At 43.6% G+C, this 18,830-nt stretch overlaps 1 protein-coding gene across 1 annotated transcript in view; it reads left to right on the top strand.

Moving 5' to 3' along the window:
- The window catches only part of LRRC7 (leucine rich repeat containing 7), a 3,010,809-nt gene that overhangs the window by 987,115 nt on the left and 2,004,864 nt on the right, over positions 1-18,830 (top strand). The window lies entirely within an intron of this gene.

The raw sequence follows: 18,830 nt of genomic DNA, 5'->3' as shown, positions 1-18,830 counted from the left end.
TTGGAGAATCTTAGCTGCCGCTATTGTCCAAGTGGTTTAGGAGTCGCTCATCAGTCGGGGCCACCAGACCTCTTCTTCTAAAATAGCAGACTCTGCTAGTACAGGTTGTAGATATGCTCATCTTATTTCAGTTGTTTTCGCGCAGTTCATTAAGAGATGACGGACTGATTCCGTTTGATCGCTTTGTTTGTACAATCTGCAAGTGTTTGAGTCTGATTTGCCTCTGATGTACAGGATCTCGTTTGTGTGGAGGAAGTTTCATCGAGCTCTTAAGAAGAGTTGACTGAGAGGTCTATTTGGAAATCTTTTGAGGTATTGAGAGACCTCGTTCAATTTAGTTGGCTGAACTGGAAGATGTGCCAAGAGTTTGTTTTCGTTTGATGGCTCTAGTGTGGAGAACCAGTCTTTTTCTTGCTTTTGCGTGGGTTTGTGATTAGTTCCTCCTCAGAGCAGGCGCTTTGGGCAAGCTGTTGAATAATTTAGGTTCCCTCATGTCTCCCACCACCCCCACCCCCCACGAATCTCCAAAAGAAACCCTCAACTTTTTGCCAGAGTGCTTCTGGGATTGAAGGCATGGCTTCAACACCATATGTTAAGTATGGGACGCCTTTGGCTTTGTAGAATTTTAGAGTTGGTATCAAGGAAAATCGTCCGAATTTCTTTTCTATTATGCATGCCTGAGTTGCTAAGGAGCGGGTTTTTGCCCAGAGGGGCTTTTGTATACTAACTTCTGTCGATGAGCTGTCCATGATGACGCCCAAATATCTGATCTTGGGTACGGTTTCTATCTGAACTTTTTCGAGGTTCCATTTGAAAGTGCTTGTTCTTTTCGCTTTCTTCTCCATAATCAAAATCTTTGTTTTGGTCTTGTTTATCTCAAGATTTGACTTGCTGATGTAGTTTGCCAGGTGGCTCAATTGCCTTTGAAGTCCAATCTGTGTTTGGTCTAGCAGTGTTATGTCATCTGCGTACAGTAGGTGCGACACAAGTGCTCCCCTTAATTTTGGAGGGAAGGCTCTGATGTTAAGGCACTTGTCTTTGTAGTCACCCAGAAAAGCCACGAATAATGCTGGTGCAAGTAGGCAACCTTGCTTGACACCTCTGCATGTTGGTATCTCTGCTGAGAGTAGGCCGTTTCTGTTAAGTTTAACTCTCATGGATGTGGCCGTATGGAGAGCTATAACTGGAGCTAGAATGTCAGAGGGGCAGTTCCATGATTGAAGCTTTCACCATAGCAGGTCTGTCAAATAGTTCAAAGGCTTGTGTCAAATCTATGAACGCCAATTGGAGTCTGGAAGAGCTTTCTAAGGTTTTACTTTTAGCGATGCTTATCAGCATTATGTTGACTGTTGTTACAGAGTTTTTCTTGAAACCGGCTTCAAGGGGGGTCTGCACAGGGTGCTGTTGTTGCCCAGTCTTGGAATCTCTTTAGAAGCAGCATTCCAAAAATCTTGCCGATGGTGTCCAAGAGGGCAATCGGACGGTAGTTACGTGGTTCTGATCTGTCACCTTTTTTATAGATTGGTACCACTGTTGATGTAGTCCATGATCTAGAGATCGATCTAAGAGCCGAGCATCTGTTGAAAACCATGCTGATGAACAGGGTCCATTTTGTCGGGAAGTTTTTAAGGTCAACGTTGGTCACTCCATCAGGGTCCGGGGCTCTTAATGTCTTACGTTTGCTGATGATTGTAGTGATGTCTTCCGTGTTTGAAACGTCTGCCCAAGGAGCATCATTGTTTTTCTAGGCAATCGAGCCTGGGTGCTTTGGGGCTTGGAATAGTCGCTCAAAGTGTGATTTCCAACGTTCTTCGCTGACGCCGTTAGATGACTTGGTCTCTCTCTGGTCAGCTGCTGATTTCATCAGGGCCCAAAACTCTCATGTGTTTCTGCCCACCTCCTTTTTTAAGATTTCCTCTGAATCGTATTGATATAGGAGAACTGGATGGTGTTTTATACATATTTCGTATTTTTTTGTTTCTGTTGATAGTTGCAATTGTAGTGCAGGCGTTTTAAAGATTCTGACTTTTCTGTTTAGCTGCCTTAACGCGGCGCGCTTTGTGACCACTAGTTTGTCATACTGATGGGTGCCCCTATGATGTGGACGGGTGTGTTTTTCGCGGCATTTCTTTGTAAAGGCTTAACAGCGGTTTGTAATCATTGTCCGCTGTTGGACGGTTGTTTGCATTAGCCTTAGATCGGTAGTTCAGTGTCAATTGTTCGACTCTAGCAGCGGTAATTCTTAATCGGTTGCCCTGGATGTTGCACTCGACGTTTTCCTTCATTTTTGGGTTGATGGGCGAAATGGAGCTCCATGTAGCTCTTTCGAAGATTATGATCGCTTGCTGATGTTCTGATGACATTGAAAGTTATTAGTTTCAGCAATGCATCTGTCGCGAAGATGTAGTCAATCGTGCCCTTAAGATTGTCTCTTTCCCAGATAGGATTTTTGCCGGGTCAGGGAACGCCTGATCGATGTTCTGGAAGCCTTGCAAGGTCATCAGTTCGTTCCAGAGAGTACCTCTTTTCTCGGATGTAGTTTTTGCTTCTCCTCTGCTGCACCGACTGCTCGCTTCCCTTGCACTTAGCGTTGAGGTCACCATAAATAATGATGTGTGCAATCTGTTGGTCTACGTAAATGGAGTCGATTGTTTTTTCAATCGTTCGTAGAAAAGTTTTTTCCTCGATCGCTTGTGGGTTCCAATAGGTGTTTATTATTGCAAGTTGGGTGGTCAGTTTTTTCACTGCGGTCGGGTCATGGTGAGCCCAGTTTGTTCTGACCACGAGGAAATGAATTGAAGCCGATAGTGTTTCCTGTATTTCGATGCCGCTGCCCATGCGAACTGCCAGTAGCAGACTAGAGGATGGGCGCCCCAGCCTGTTTTTGGCTGCCATGGCAAAGGCAATGTCGAATCCGTCTAGGTGCAGTTTTTCTGTCAACCATAGTTCTTGCAGCGCGAGTAGGTGAAACTGGCCTAAGTCAATACCTCCTTTAGTTGTGAGATGTTTGTATCCGCATGTGTTCCAGGAGGCGAATTTTAGAGTTATTGCGGTCTAGTTAGTGACGGTTGATGTAGGCGGTTGCAGCGGCCCATCTTTGTGGGCCTCTCGTTGCTATTTTTTCATTGTGGTGGATAAGGCTTTGGGCAGCGAAGCCCACAGCTGCTTCAATGGTGCATGGGGGGAAGTTTTTTGCTGCATGGTGGGCAGAGTTAAATCTGTCGCGGAGGATGCTACTCCTTTGTTTCGACCTCTTTGCTTTTCCTGATCTTGTGTAATAAAGGTAACTTTTGTGGCTGCCTCCTCGGTGGGTCTATTGCGATTTTCGCATCTTGGGCTGTGCTGCGGCCCGTGCGTTGAGCGATTGGATGTTGAGTATGGAAAGTTTTGTCATTTTTGGTTTCTTTCTCAGTTCGACTGGCAGTACCGTCTTTCAGCGTTCTCTTGTCTTTGTACAGACGTTCTGTTCTAGACACATAGTGCAGTCTTTTGGCCGGGTTGATTTGTGCGTTGGATGTTACATTGTGGATCTCGCTGTGATCAGACACATTTGTCATTTTCAGACCATTACGGATAAGGTCTGCCTGACCTTCTCTTAGTGGGAGACTAACTGTTCCTGACCGTATATGCAAATAGCATTTTGCTTTGGCTGCTTTGTGGTATGGTTCCACTAGGATTAAGTCGTCTGATGAAAGGTGACGAAAGGCCTTATTTTCGCTGAGAATTTTCAGTACTGTCCCTCTATTCAGTAATAAAGCCTCTTGGTGTCTGGCTGTCTGTTCCATTTTAAGTATTATTGTTAGGCAGAAACCTGTGCAGTTCCCTTAGGGACCATTGCAAAAAGTTTAAGACCACAGGAGTAAGCAGCAAACCCAATTGGTAGCAGTCTGCACCACCTAGATTTACCTGGTAGCTGTGGCTGAGCAGTCAGACTTCTCTCAAGAAGAGTTAGGCAGTACATAGAGTATACACAATAGGGCTAAAAATACAGTAGAACAAGCAAACATTGACCAGAGCTTTGGTATTAAAAGTATATAATTATTTATTTAAAACACACTTATGAAAATACACTGGCACTAATATATCAAGCAAGTTCAAACACAGTCACTATAAGTATATACACCTCCGTAGTTAATTATTCGACAAGTCTAGGTTAATACACCACTTATTAGCAAAACAGAGGTGAGCGCGTAACCGTAGATGGCACTCCAATAATTCATTAAAAAGGGAGAGAAAAGGCAGAGTATGGAAATAACACAGTACCAACACTTTTAAGAAACCAAAGCAAGTCAAGAAAGGCAGGGTCTACTGTAGAGCCAAAGTTCATAGGCCAGGCACACTCTTGGGGAGAGTAAGGCAGAATGTGCCCAAGATCACACAGTGGAAATGCACTCAAAGTCTTTGCAGAAAAGGTCAAAAGAGGTTGGATCAGTTCAGAAAGGTAAAGTTAGAAGGTTTGGAGGCCAACCCAGTTGGAAAGTCAAGGATTTACGGGACACCTTGGACAGTCCTTTGCAAGGGAGGCCAGGCGGAACACAGTACCTGAAATGGTGAGAAATCTCTAGCGGGGGCAGTTGTTCCTGGCAGCGGGTGCAAGTCGTGGCTTCGACCAGAGGAAGAAAGCTGGAGGTCGTTCCACTGCCAGGGAAGAAACCAGCCACGGAGTTCCTGATTAAAAGGTACAACCCTTTTATTTGCGGTCAGTGGTGAAGCGTGGCTGTCTGGCCGGCGGGGTACAGGGCACGGCCAATTCGACCACGAGACGTCCTGGAAGGCGAAAAAGGCAAACTGGTTGGTCCCACCAGCTCAAAGGGAAGAAGACTCTCCTGTCGTCGGGGAAGTGGTGAGTTCGTAACACAGGGCTCCACCGGTGGTGTCATCATCGTAGATGGCTCAGCTTCGCCCCTCTTCGGATTCTTTAGGTCCTGTGGCGACTTCTGACGTTCCAGTCCCCAAAGCCCTGCTTTTATGCAGAAAAACCCCCTTTCAACAGCCTAGCTGTCACTCAAACGTGCTAAGTGGGGAGCCGGGCGGCTCACCACTGGGCCAATCACACAAGAGTGCGACTTGAGTTGCCAAGGCAACTCAGTACAGGGTGCCTAATCCCCCTCCCACACATCCTGTAGACCCCAGACAGAGTGGCACCATTTGGAGGGCTTCTGTGCAGAAGCCCGCCAAAAAGTGGAACAAAGGGCTCGACTTGGGTTAGAGTTTCAGAGGCAAACACAAACGCCATTTTAAAACCGAGTCCTGGCAAAAAGGCCCAACCGGGGAATAAATATTAAATAAATAACCCGGCGGTATCTTTAACATTGCACCAAAAAGTGGTGCGTTTAAAATCAATGGGAAAATCCCATAAGAAATATTCCGGTGGAATATTTCGCGTGGTATCCACTGCCACCAGCCAGAAACTCGACAAGGGGGCACTGGGGACAGTGCCCCCTTGGAAAACAGACCCAGGGCCAATCGAATTACCCCTACCAGTACTTCCACAATATGATGGTTTGTACTGGTTCTGTTCACAATTTGAGACTAGTTAAGCCAATGGTGACTTTACATGCCCTGGAAGACAGTAGTCAGTCCCAGGGTATGGAGTCTATGTTTGGGGGTCACTATGACACCCCTGTGTTACTGCACTGAGGGTGCTGTGTAACACACATACCAAAAACACATGAAGCCCTATGGAGTAAAAGACCCCACAGCCCATAAAACACATTCACAGTCAAAGGACATTCTCAAATCATGTCTAAGAGTGGGAGAAAAAGAGTCTCACTCTTAGCAGGAGAAAAAAATAAGCTCCAAAAATCCAGCAAAGCTGCTGGGGGACTCACTAGTTTTGGGAAATTAGCCTTAACAGAGAATTCTCCCTAACAATTATTGTCAGAGAGTTTTCTGCTTCTGGATTGATTCGTAGCAGATTGATGGTGTCCTCTTGACAAAGTTTGATGTAGCCTCTCTCTGCCCATGTCAATATGGTGCCCAGACCTGTGGGAGTGAGTGTGATGCGACTCACGGTACCTGGGAGGTGATGCTCCCCTTTGGGCAGCCGCAGGCCTTTGAGAGCGATATTCTGATTGACCCTCTGGGCTTCTTGAATGGCAGGATGGCGAAGATTTTTGCTTAGAGTTTAGGCTCTCATCGTTGTTGTGATTAGAGCTGTTCTTTCTGCTGTCGCTTGGAGATCTCAATCGTTGGCGTCATTCTGGCGAGGCTCTGGAACAGTTCCTGTGCGCATTAGGAGTGGGGGTCGAAGGTCCTATTTCCTTTTTGTTTCCGAAATCGTGGGGGTGATGTTGTGATATATTCATCAGGTGTTTGTTGGCCAGAAAATCTTCTGTAGTTGTCGGTGACCTAGTGCACTGGCTGACTTTTGCTCGACTCACGGCTGTGTTTACCTTTGTGTCCAAATGTTTTGGCCCCTGTGGAGTAGAGTTTGAGTTGATTTGAACTTTAGTCATTGATGATTTTCTGGTTTCTGAAGTTTTGCAGCTTGTGTAGCTTTGTGTCCCTTGGGCTTTGAGGAGCGTTTGGTTTTCTCTGTTTATTTTTGTTTTTGGTTTGATGGTGGGGGCCGCCTTGTAGCTTCGACTCTGTCATTGGGGCGAATCTTCAATGATGCATGGTGTCACTTCAGAGTGCTTTTGAGAGGGTTGGAAGATAAACAATTCGGTTTGGGGCTTTGGTAGGCTAGCTCCACCACTTTGTTTGTCGTTGAATATGTTATAGGTCTCTAGCAGTTGGGTTGCGGGCTTGCTTGCAAAGTTGATGGAGTCCATTTGGGAAAATTCTGGAGATGTTTGGGTTTCTGCATTTTTTACCAATTTAGTGAAGTTTGTTTATGGTAATTCCGATGAAAGATCCTGGGGGGTCGGCCTGCTCTTTTCCTTTTCTATTTAATTTCTTTGTGCCACAAGGATTTTGGCCATTGCTGTTACGTAGCCCTCCAAGTATATTCATTTTGTTTGCATCATGGCGGTTAAGGTTGTGTGGTCTTTCAGAGTTTCATTTATTGCTTCGTACAATTTTCTGAAAGGGGGCGAGGGCGATTGTGACTGCTGACATAATGGTGAACATGTCCGGTTTTTTGGATGGTGTCTCCTTTTGGATGGTGTGCGGCACCTTGCTTCTGTTCCAGATCGTTGCAGGGGTGTTGGGAAACAGTTCTTGAGTCTTTCGACAGGGTGGTGTCGAAATTACGATGGGGTCGTTTGTTTTTGGGTTTGTAAAATTGATGTGGGCTTAGGGCCCTTTTTGGAATTGTTGGTGGCTGGCCCGTTCTTCTCTGGCGCCAGGTTGGCCGCATAGGATTTCTTTCGTTGTATGAACCTTTTCCGAAGGAGGGGATGGTTCATAGGCGGGTTGAGAGAGGGCAGTTCCTGTCTTTTGCTCCGCAGAGGAGAGGTCAGCGTGTGAGAACTTGGCGTTACTCGCGAACCTGTGGACGCTGGGGAAGGGTTAGCTGGCAAACTTGATGGATTATCCTCGTAATGGCTTTGGTTGTCGGCAAAGCCGTTTTCTATGTTTTCGACCACAGTGAGTTCTGGGCACCTAACTGGAGGTGGATGGAAGGGGTCTGCTGCTTTGTCAGCGAGGCTCGTGGTACCGGGAGTGTTCTCTGGTGTAGTCGTCTGAGTGTTACCTGTTTTGCAGGTCTTGAGAGGCAGGAGGGAATCCTGGATGGCTTCCAGGATCTCCGCATCGGACAATTCTAGAAGATCATGTTTTCTTTTGCTTTGTATTTTGAAGAAATCCTTCAGTGAATTGCTTTGCGAGGGTTTTAGGAGCAATTTATTTGAGTGTGTTTGCCTCCTTGAGATCTTATCGCTGTTTTTTCTTGCTCAGGAGTGCACTCGGTTTCCTTTCCGTCTATGCGGGAGGAACAAGTTGACGTTTGCTAGTCTCTGTGTGCGTAAGTTCTCTTGGAGATGCTTTTTTTCTTCGTGCTTTTGTTTTTGTTGTTGTTTCATCGTGACTTTAATTCCAGGTGGGAAGTAACTTTCAATTTTGTTGAATGGGTATTTTTGTTGGTTGGGGTAGATGGTGGTATATTTTCTTTGGTGCTTTCTAAGTCCACCCACCTGCCTGAATTCTCTGTTTCCCTGGAAATTGGTGAGGTATCCAGGCTGACCCCTGATGCCTGACTCGTAGTCGCGGCGGCGGCTGCAGTATCCTTACCGGCCAGGGGGGGATCAGTGAAGAGCCCTCCAGGCTTGCGTGAATTAAGACGGTCTCAAACACTCACCTAACCCGCGCCTCCGGCTCACCAATGGATTGCAAGGAGAGCGGGGGGTTGAGCCTCCCAGGCTGACTCCCACCATCCACCTGGCCCCTCGAGTCGACTGGCAACCTTGCCTGCGGCGTGGAGCCGCTTCCCATGGCAGATGAAATCCACCGAATGCCATCTTCCGAGGTAAGGGGTTGTGGGGATTTTTGCTGAAGTTCTTCGTCCGTCAGAGCAGACGTGCTCACTGGGCCCCCCCGCCACCTCCCCCCGGGCAGAACCCAACACCATCTGCCATTCGGCTGGTGGTGGAAGGGACGCACACACGGCAAGGTTGGGGGGCGGGAGGGGATCCAGGGCACAGAGACAAAGTTGTTGGGGGCATTATCTTGGCAATGTCCTGTCTGAGATCAGTATTCAGACTGTCGCCGGAGGCGCCTAGTATCTGACCCTCTTGTCGGTTCTCTTGACGCTGCTGTCGTTTGGTTTGAGTGGGGATCTGTAGTGAAAGCAAAGAGTTGGACTCGGGTGTCGGTATGCTCGCTTTCTCGGATGCTGTTGTTGGTGTTGAGAGCAGGCAAGGTCACTCATAAGTGGGATCTTGCCTCATCGGTATGCCCTGAGTGCTTCTCAGCGTTCCTTTATCCCCCATGCCTTCTGACACAGGGTTTGTTCTTGTAATTGCTCTTATGCTGGGCGCATGGGCTGATTTCGTTTCGTCGGCCATGTCACCCTGTCAGGGACTGCAGAGACTGAAACTCCCTCAGCGACTGGCTCTGTAGCCGCTCCACGGCCAGATGGTGTTTATAAAGATCCTCCCACGCAGGCAGCACTATGGAGGTAGTAGAAAGCCTGAATGACTGGATGAGTTGAGCACGTTGAAAGGGATGACTGCAGAGACTGCAACTCCCTCAGCGACTGGCCATCTTTTTTTCATTTTTATTTTCCATACCCTAAGGACTTGGAGGAAATATAAATAGTCTGACTGGTATACAGTCATTTTACAGAAACAAAATTCAGAGTGTTAAGTTTTACCAAAGTAAAAAATACCAAAGATTTTAAATAACTATATATATGGTAGTAGCATAAGGGGTTAAAACGGGTGGGAATGGGGTTTAAAGTGTAGGAAAATGGGGAGTTTGTGGGCGACCCCCCAAATAAAATAAAACTTACCACTCTGAATTTGACTTAGGTAAAATCACATATAACCGTCTGACCTGACAATCTGTGAAAGTTGTCAAGTCAAGAAAACCTTATTAAAATTTCACCATTACACACAATATAAAAATTACAATATAGCCACCGTGCATGGAAATGAACTCTAGAAACAACTAGTAGTAATACCTTAGAGCATCCTACTAACACAATATATATGACATGCCAGTAAGTTAAACAGAATACGTTCCCCCTACCGAGTTGCCCAGATTTATAAATGACAATTGTGTCTGCATGTTGAAAGCCTCTGAATAAAGCTTACAACCCCATAGTGTATTGTGCTATATTGTGGTTGCCCAAAATCAAGGTGAAAGCCTGGACTCCATTTCTAACTTCATATCTAACTCAGTGCACTTGAATCAAGACAACATCACCTGAATAGCACTTATTTACGTCTCGCCACATAATTATCTTTCAGGAAAACACGATATACATGCTCTTTGAGCTAATGCAGAAACTCTTGGTATGTCTATCTATTAGCACATATTGGAGTTCGAGGTATACCCAAAACGGACCTTAGAAACCTCTTTTCAGTTCTTTCCAGCCCGCTAACACTTGAATAGCTCCACACTTCCGCTCCATAAAGTAGGTGTGCGGTTCCAATCTTACCCTCAAAAACTCTTTGCATTTAAGAAAGCACCTGAACCCTTAATCTAAATTGAAGCCTAAGTATATGGCCAAATCTTTGGTCAATGTATGTCTTAATTCTTGCCTTGTGTGCTGACTACAGACCATTATTTGCAAACGTTTTTCTCAGGTAATTATAATGGTCCACAACATCTATCTGGGAATCCTGCAGTAGCTGCTTAAACTTGGTTTTTAAAACAAATGCAACCAACTTGCTCTTTTCAAAGTTCAAATAAAGCTGAATCATTTTAAAATAAACCCTGGCAGAAGCCACATTGTTTCAAGCTGCCTTGCACTTAAATCCTATAATATTGTATAATCTACATATAGCAGTGATCAGTATTTCTTACCATTTGCACTAAGAGGGTCAGATGTATTTGCCGCTAAACAAGTTCCAATATCTGATACCAGCCGAATAAACAGTATTGCGGCCAGTGGGAATACCTGCCTAACCCATTGATTGTTCATAAAGGAACATGTTTGAACACCACATTTTGACCCACTCGTCTGATCTGAGTGCTTAACTGCTCATAAACACTGTTCCTAAATGTCAAACAGAACACTGCACCATTTGCTTGTTATTGCTTCTCATTATGCTGATAAGGTCAATCTTTACCCTGTGATTTATGTTAATTTCGCCAAAAAGTAGAAACACTTTGTAAAGGAATTAAAGACGTTTTGATGAAAAACAACAGTATGTTATTTTGCTGGAGCAAACTAAATGAAAACTGTTTTGCTTTTAATTTGTTTTGCTTATTTTGCTTAGAAAAGAAAACCTAAGTTAGCTTTCTGCAGGAAGGTATTGGCAATTTGAACAGACATAGTTGACATAAATTCCTAACTGTGCAATGTTGTGAAGTAATACAGTAATGTATTAATATGATAATCATTCTCTCTCCTAGTTCATCCAGCTTTTCCTTGTCCTGTGCCTTAGTGTTTACTACCCCTTAAGACAATGAGTTGGGGATAATGAGGATTACCGCACATAATTGCATTCCATCCACCCTAGACCGCCTTAGTCTCATCACAGTCATTATTATTAAGGATGGAGAAAGCCCCGATTACCTATGTATCAGCTGGGGCCGCAAAATACTGTAAGAATGCCCTTTATTAACTTATCTTTGAGGTACCCCCTTAAAGGATGTGTGCTTCATAACCTTTGCATAAGATATGTGGATGACGGTATGGATGCAGTGGGTCAGTGTCATCAGAGGTGTTTGTTTCCTTTAACAAAGTGGGCATTCGAGGTGCAGACTGTTGCAGATTTGCACATTCTCAGAGCTCTTGCCACATCCAGGTTCAAAGTCTTTCCTCTACTTCTGGATGCTTAGGGTAGAAGATAAGATGGACGATCTCTTTGTTTATATGAAACTTGTTTTATGAGAACAGCCATGTCTATTCTGAGTGACTATCGTGTTTTAATCGCAACAATTTGTGATGTTTTCACCCAAGGCATTTTGGTGGTTTAAAAAAAAAGTGTTGTGTGTTTGAGTAGGCGATTTGGGGGTCGGGGGGAGGTAGGTTAGATGGGGTCTCGGGTTGGAAATCCCACCAAAAATCGCCAAAAACGGGTGGGGTGAAAATATCACAGTTAAAATAGCCACTGTGAAAATAGCACAATTAAAACATGTGAAACTGGTTGTGAGATGAAGGGGACACCTATTTAACTGCAGTATCTGGCTGAAGTGATGCTCACTAGAAAGACTGATTTCAAAGTTTGAAATGGAGATGACTGGTGGATTTGTAGTTCCAGGGCCAAGTAACGTGGAGAAACCACGTATTTTCTCAGTGGATGCTGGTGAAAAATTTCTTTCAGATTTTGCATCACAAAGGGTTCTTATTGTATGGTAACAGAACCAACTGCTCAAAAGAGTTAATCACACCTCATTGAAAATGATGCATAACTACCAATATTTGATTTCATTTGGACGAAAATTGAAGATCTTCAATATGTCCCCCTCCGTTGGTGAATTGGAGCGCTCCTTGGACCAAGAAACGATGTTGTAAATTATCAATGCGGTTGGCCTGTGAGGCCTCTATATTTCCTTTGCTATCTGTGATGATATGCCTTTTTTGCTGGAGGAGATTTAATTAATCTTCCAAACATTAATTTTTGCTGTCTCCATGTAGTTCCTGTATTCTCTGACTGATGCACAGGTGGACGGCTTGTTGGTAGTCACAATGCGGGTTCTGAGGTCATCCTCAACATCTGGGACAACCAGGTAATTCTGGACCAATATGGTATATTAATTATCATGCTGGATTTTTCCATCTGGATGTTCCTGAGGGCAGAGGATAGACTGGGAACTGAATAAAAAGCAAACAGGAGGTATTGCGACTACAGACCCAAAACGATGTCCACCTTCCATAGCCTTGGGCCCCGAGGAGAGCTGCTTTATTGGCTTGAGAGTTCTCTACTGACAAAAAGAGCTTCAAGCAGGACTGTCCCCATGCTGCACGAGTACTTGAAGTTTTCCTTTGACAGGCCAATAGTCCATGAAAGAAGAAAATTCCTTGCTGCGTTTGTCCACCTTAGTAGTCCACATTTGTGACAAGTATGTCGCCTGTTGATCACATATTAATAATCGGCTGAAGCGATCAGTGTAGAACATTAATTATTGGAACATGTTATAAATTAAAAACACTCATACAGAACTCGGACTAGAAATGAGTCTGGAAGTGATTTAAGTGTTTTAACTCTAAAATTCATTTGCATGTTCTCAGTGATTCTAGTCAATACTTCTAGCTCTCAGGTTGTGCATCTCTGACTGTTACATTTTTCTTTGTTCTGAGACGTGCAGTCAGTCATGTCTTTATAATGGGAAAAAGCAACACTGCAAGACCCATAATACAAATAATATGATCAGGATGAACTAGCATGTGTAACCTGGGACAAGTTGAGAGTCCCCAAGCATATTTCCCTAAATTAATAACTATGTTTATTTCAATTTAACCAAATAAGAATAAAATGATGTTTCATATTTTTATTTGCTTGCAAACCTGACAAGTTTCCCCATCCCAGTGCAGGAGAGAGCTATTTGGTCCGGTTTTTCTAATAAAACTGGGATTTGTAGTCCAACATTTAAAATGGAATAGACAAAACTACAAGTCCTGGAAATTCCAACAAAAAAAGCATGGGAAAATGGGGAAATTTGAGAGATGTGTGTGTTTGTGCAGTAGGAATTCAAAACGGGAGCTTTATAGCTGGAGATTTCAATTGTTCTGTTGGTGTTCTGTTGGAAAGGGTGCGGGAATGTTGTGCCTTATTTCACACAATTGAAAAAACTGCTAATGCAAGGAGCACATGCCCCCCCAAGCCAGCGTAATGTGTTCTGCCCATATTGTGGATACCCTGCCTTAAAACCCTAAAAGACAGAAACCTTTGAGACATGCTACAGGATTCCAGCAAATCAAACGAAATCATCAACAGTTATAGCTTTAAATGCAGTTTCTCTGTAAATCATATCTGCACTGTTCATCCCCATGCTTTTTCATTTTGCAGTACATTTATCACTACAAGCAAAAATACATATTTACCCTGAGGTCATATCTAAATAAATCTGGTTCCATCCCAGTATTCAGAAACTGTACATATAGTGAAGATTTCTTCGAGCCCATCTTCTCGTGGGTCAGAGGTGTAAACCTTAGGATGGCGTACTTATTGTGTTCTGCTCTTACACTGGCAGCCTTTTTACATCGTTTTCAATCATTTTATGCTGTCCTTTTATAAAGCAAATATGTGTGCATATAACTGTATTTAAATAACAGTTGGCATGTTTCTATAGGGTATGCATCTGGAAAACACCAGGGTACCCTGTTTTACCCTAACTGCTGGGTTTATCCTAACCCCTATCCTACACCAATATCACCAGCCCTCCCCAACCTCCCTATCCATTTCTAAAACTCTAACCCACACCCATTACTCTGTTAACTCTATTATTAGCATAACCCAGGGTTCTGCGACATGAGGCTCTCCAGATGTTTAGGACCATGTTTCCCATTATCACTCATCATTGGCTATGCGGCTAGAGCTGCTGGAAGTTGTATTTTAAAACATCTAGGGAGCCAAAGGGTCCATACCTCTGGCATACCCCCTAACCTAGGGATCTACGTGATCAATGCGCATCAGGAAATTGCAAATCTGAAAAGATCAACTCGCAAAATCCCATTACTTTCCACCATCCCGCATCTTTCTACCACCCCTCCCACTTATGTTTTGTGGTGGCACGCACATCAGTGTGCTGCCGACACTCCTGTACCCCTGCAGTGTCAGTTCCCTCCCACTAACATGGGTCGGAGCTGATGACACAGGGTCCCTTTTTCAATGGTTTGGAAGCAGAGGACACCCCCAATCCCTGAAGCCCATAATGCCGAACAAGGAGAGCGGGGAACACCCCTGCAACCCCCACTCACCATGTTGGGCATTATGGAACTCGATTTTATTTTTCCGAGCCCGAGTGTGCGGTAATTGGGCGTTCAGCTTTTTTTTTTTACTGTATTTTGGGGAGAATACCGTAACCTAGCACCATGACCCTCACACTTCCCTATACTCTAACAAAACCCCAACATCACCAACCCTTCACAGCCATCCTTACCTTATTTCTCATCATAATCTTTGCTCTAACCGTGACCCCTATCATAACCTTAAACCCAGTAGTCGGGTGTCCTCCACACACTACTTAAGCCTACGGCTCAACCTAATAGCAAGGTATTTTGGCCACATTTCCACTGAATGCTTGACTAGTTTTAGATTGGCATCTTTTTCACTGCAAAAGTATTTTCACCATCATTTTTTACTGACTACATTTTAGTTGCCAACCTTTTCACTGGATATCGAAATATGTTGTAAAAATTCTGGCAGTCCACTGACATATACAGCAAGCATTCACAAAGCCAACATACCACTGTGTATATTGATTTAGTGTAAAAGTATTGTTTTGTCGGGCAGGGCTAACCAGTCATTTGTGTATTACATTAGCAAACATATTTGCTATGCCTCTGATGTTTGGGGTTTACAGATATTGTTCATTGTAGAGTAAGAAGTGTATTGGTAGGAAAGTGTGTGTATTTGTGTTTACCTCTAAGAAATCTTAAGATATGTGGTTGCTCTTGTGTGCGCTGTATGTTTATTGTCATTGGAAAAGTGATGTGAAGACTGAGGGATCACATACGAGTGTCCCTCGCAGGAAGTTTGAATGTATAGAGCAGAATTCAGTCACCTTACCCAATCTCTGCGCAAATTATATGAGAGACGAAAAGAGAATTGTATGAGTACATCCAAGTCTTGGATGTACAAGACAGGGTTTTACCAGTTTATGAAATATAATCAAAAAGGGTACAATATCTAATGTATGCTTGTAAGTTCCATAGTTTTGCAGGATAGGATGAAAAAGTAATGCTGCCTTGATTGTAGAATATTGGATAGAACCCTAAGTTGTTGAGTTGAAAGGCATACACCACACAATAGTCTAAATCAGACAAATGTATTAGTAAATAAAATGTGTGTAGGCACTTGGGAACTACAGTTTGGGGTTTTTGTTCAAATCTTTGTGCCTCGAGAAATCAATGTAGTTTCTGTAAGGCAGTGAATACAGACTCCCACAAACCTAGTTTGCACAGATATCAGACCGCTAGGTTTTACATGCTTTAAAATGTGTATATGTATAGATAAGCAAGACCTGGTTTATCGCATTTCAATAATATATCTTGGATAAGATCAAATCATACATGAAAACATTATGTGGTGTTCAAGAAAATAAGTTCAGAACCCAAGGAAGAAATTAGAGGTGAATTAATCCAACTTTTCTGAAGTAAGTGACTGGGAAACGGTGGATGGATTTGTATATATTCTTTATTTTACAAATGCACGTTAATTAAAAATGCATAGGAATTCGAACTCTGCTATACAGTGCCCAACCGTCTTCTCTCCTGTCTCATGCTCCTCTCCCCAGGCTCACCCATGCATCATGTCATAGGTTCTATGACGCGATGCACAAAGCATGATGAATCCCAGCACTACAAATCCCCTTTCTTTCACAACAATGCTTCCGGCATTGGTTTTGGCAGCTACAGCTACTCAGCATAGTCGCCCAGGTAACATGGGATTCTATAGCACCGTCCCCATCTCGAAGACGACGGCGTACTGGCTGATGTGCCTGACATGGCAGATCTTCTACTCCATTCAGACGGATTCGAAACAGGCGAAATATCAGATGTATAAGACAAGGAATATTCTCCAATCCTTTCAGACAGTCCTTTTTCCATCACCATCACCCTTTCCATATTCCACAACCTTCCATCAATCACTTCAATTGGTTTAGATCATCGACAGCCATAACCACGTAACACTCCGGGCAATCTGATTCTGACCGAACTCCTCACCTGGGGAACATTATGTCTCCTAAACCAAATGTTGTCCTGGGAAGCCTGGTTCTTCAATTGACAATTTCTAATCCTCTCTTCCATACCACGCAACTTCACTGCCACTCCTGACACATCCCCATCCATCCAGGAAAATTCTGGTTATCCCCTTTCTTCCTCTACTGTGTTCGAATGGGGAGAGGCCCGTGGTGCAGTGCAGAGTAAATCAATGGGCAACAACTGTTCTCCTCACCACTTCCTTCCATTCCTTTCCATTGAACCATGCCCATCTGATGGCTTCCTTAATTATCCTATTATATCTTTCAACAATACCATTAGTTTTGGGATGGTATATGGCACTCGTCTTATGCACAGTAGCTCTCTTTTAAAAATACATTTCCATTTATTTCGATTTATATTGAGAACCATTATCAGAGGACCGCACCTGCTTAACCCTCACACAAACCCTCTGAAAACTCAATTGTACTCTTTGTAGTTACATGAGCGGTCATCTTCACCTCTGCCCATCTAGTCAACACATCCACTACCAGAATGCAGTATACCTGATATCCTTCACTCCATATTGGTCCCAGCACATCTATCGCCAATTTCTCCCACAGTATTTCAGGTATATACGCCAAGGCCATGGGACACCGCTCACTCACACACACCTTGTCACTATTAGCGCAAAGGATATATTCCAGGACATTCTTCTCGATCTGTTCATCACACCTCGGCCACCAATAGTTGTTCTTTATCATGTGCTTTGTCTTCACAATCCTTTGATGGCCCTCATGACCAAGATGTATTATCTCCTCCTTCAAACTCTCGAGAGGTATCAGTTTGTCCCCTCTCATGAGAATACCATCATATAGGTGAAGTATATTTCTCAAGTTCCACAACCCTCCAACACCCGCTTCTCTTGCTGTTTACTTAATTGTCCTTCCAACAAACATTTAATTATGTGTAATTTTTCATCCTTCTCCATTTCACTACACCACTCCTGTTTTGAAATTGCAGGTTCCCATACTTAACAAATGTTCTCCTGCTCCTCATCGTCACTTCCCATTTCCACACTATTAGTCATGCATGACAGGCAGTCAGGTGCATCATTCTTTACTCCTGGGATATATATAATTGTGAAGTCAAATTCCTGTAGTCTGGATACCCATCTTCGTATTCTACCCAATACTTTATCCAATCCTTTAGTTGAAAAGATCTCGACCAACGGTTTGTGGTCTGTGTGTAGTTCAAATCTGGTGCCCCATATGAAACTCCTGAACTTTTCGGTGGCCCATTTTACTGCCGGAGGCACTTTCCCGATGGGTGTGTAAGCTTTCTCTGGTCCCTTCAATAGACAAAATGCAAACACTATCACATACTTCTTCTTGCCTTCAACCTGCAAAAGCACAGCACATAATCCGAGATTACTGGCATCCATGGAAATCACAATCTGTTGACCCCTTCTATAATTGTGTAACGCTGGTGATATTGCTAAAGCATGTTTAATATACTGAAACTTATCTTCACAATTCACACTCCATGCAAATTGATCTTAGAAAATTTCTGAAGCAACTTGTGTGATCAGCAAAGTTTTTAATGAATTTGTTATAATATTCAACCGTTCCTAAAAATGTTCTTACTTGATCTTTACAGTTGGACATTGCCATTTGTTCTATCCTGTTAACTAGTTCCTTCTTTGGAGAAATGCCCTCCTTGAAAATCACATGACCCAAATATTCAATCTCTTTCCTATCAATCTTCGATTTCTCCTTGCTCGGTGTCAATCCCACTGTACACTGTACACAGTTTATTGAGAACATTCTCCAGTCTTCTATCGTGCTCTTCTTTGTCATTGGCATAAATCGAAACGTCATCCTGGAAAAAGATTACAGCTTCTTCTCCATGAAATATTTTGTACATGACCTTTTGGAAAACGGAGGAGGCCAAAATGAGACCAATTGGCATTCAGTGATATTAAAATAATCCCCCTGGTATGATAAACACTGTAAAATGCCAAGATTCTTTGTGCAGCTTAATCTGGTGGGAAGCCGAGGTAAGGTTAAGTGACAAAAATAAATGTGCAGGACCCATTGTGGCAATTGATTCCTGAATATTAGGCATTGGGGGCCTCCCTGGTATGACATGTTAGTTTAGTTGCTGGAGATCCACGCATCCCTTACCTTTTCCGGGGGCTTCCGCACCACCACCAGAGGTGACACCCATTCTGAGGTATTGATGCTCTCTATAATACCTTGCTTCCGTAATTTCCTTAGTTCTTCTTTTACCTTTCCTCTCATGGATAATGGTATAGTACATCATTTTTGTGCTACAAATTTGCATCCTTCTTTCAATGAAATGTGATGCGGGACACCTTTCAGGCATCTAATTCCTTCTTTGAATGCAT

The sequence above is a fragment of the Ambystoma mexicanum genome, chromosome 1q, assembly GCF_040938575.1.
Source record: "Ambystoma mexicanum isolate Mex_15411 chromosome 1q, UKY_AmexF1_1, whole genome shotgun sequence".
NCBI lineage: Eukaryota > Metazoa > Chordata > Amphibia > Caudata > Ambystomatidae > Ambystoma > Ambystoma mexicanum.
The sequence above is the reverse complement of the archived record's forward strand: the minus strand, read 5'-3'. Positions and strand labels throughout refer to the sequence as shown.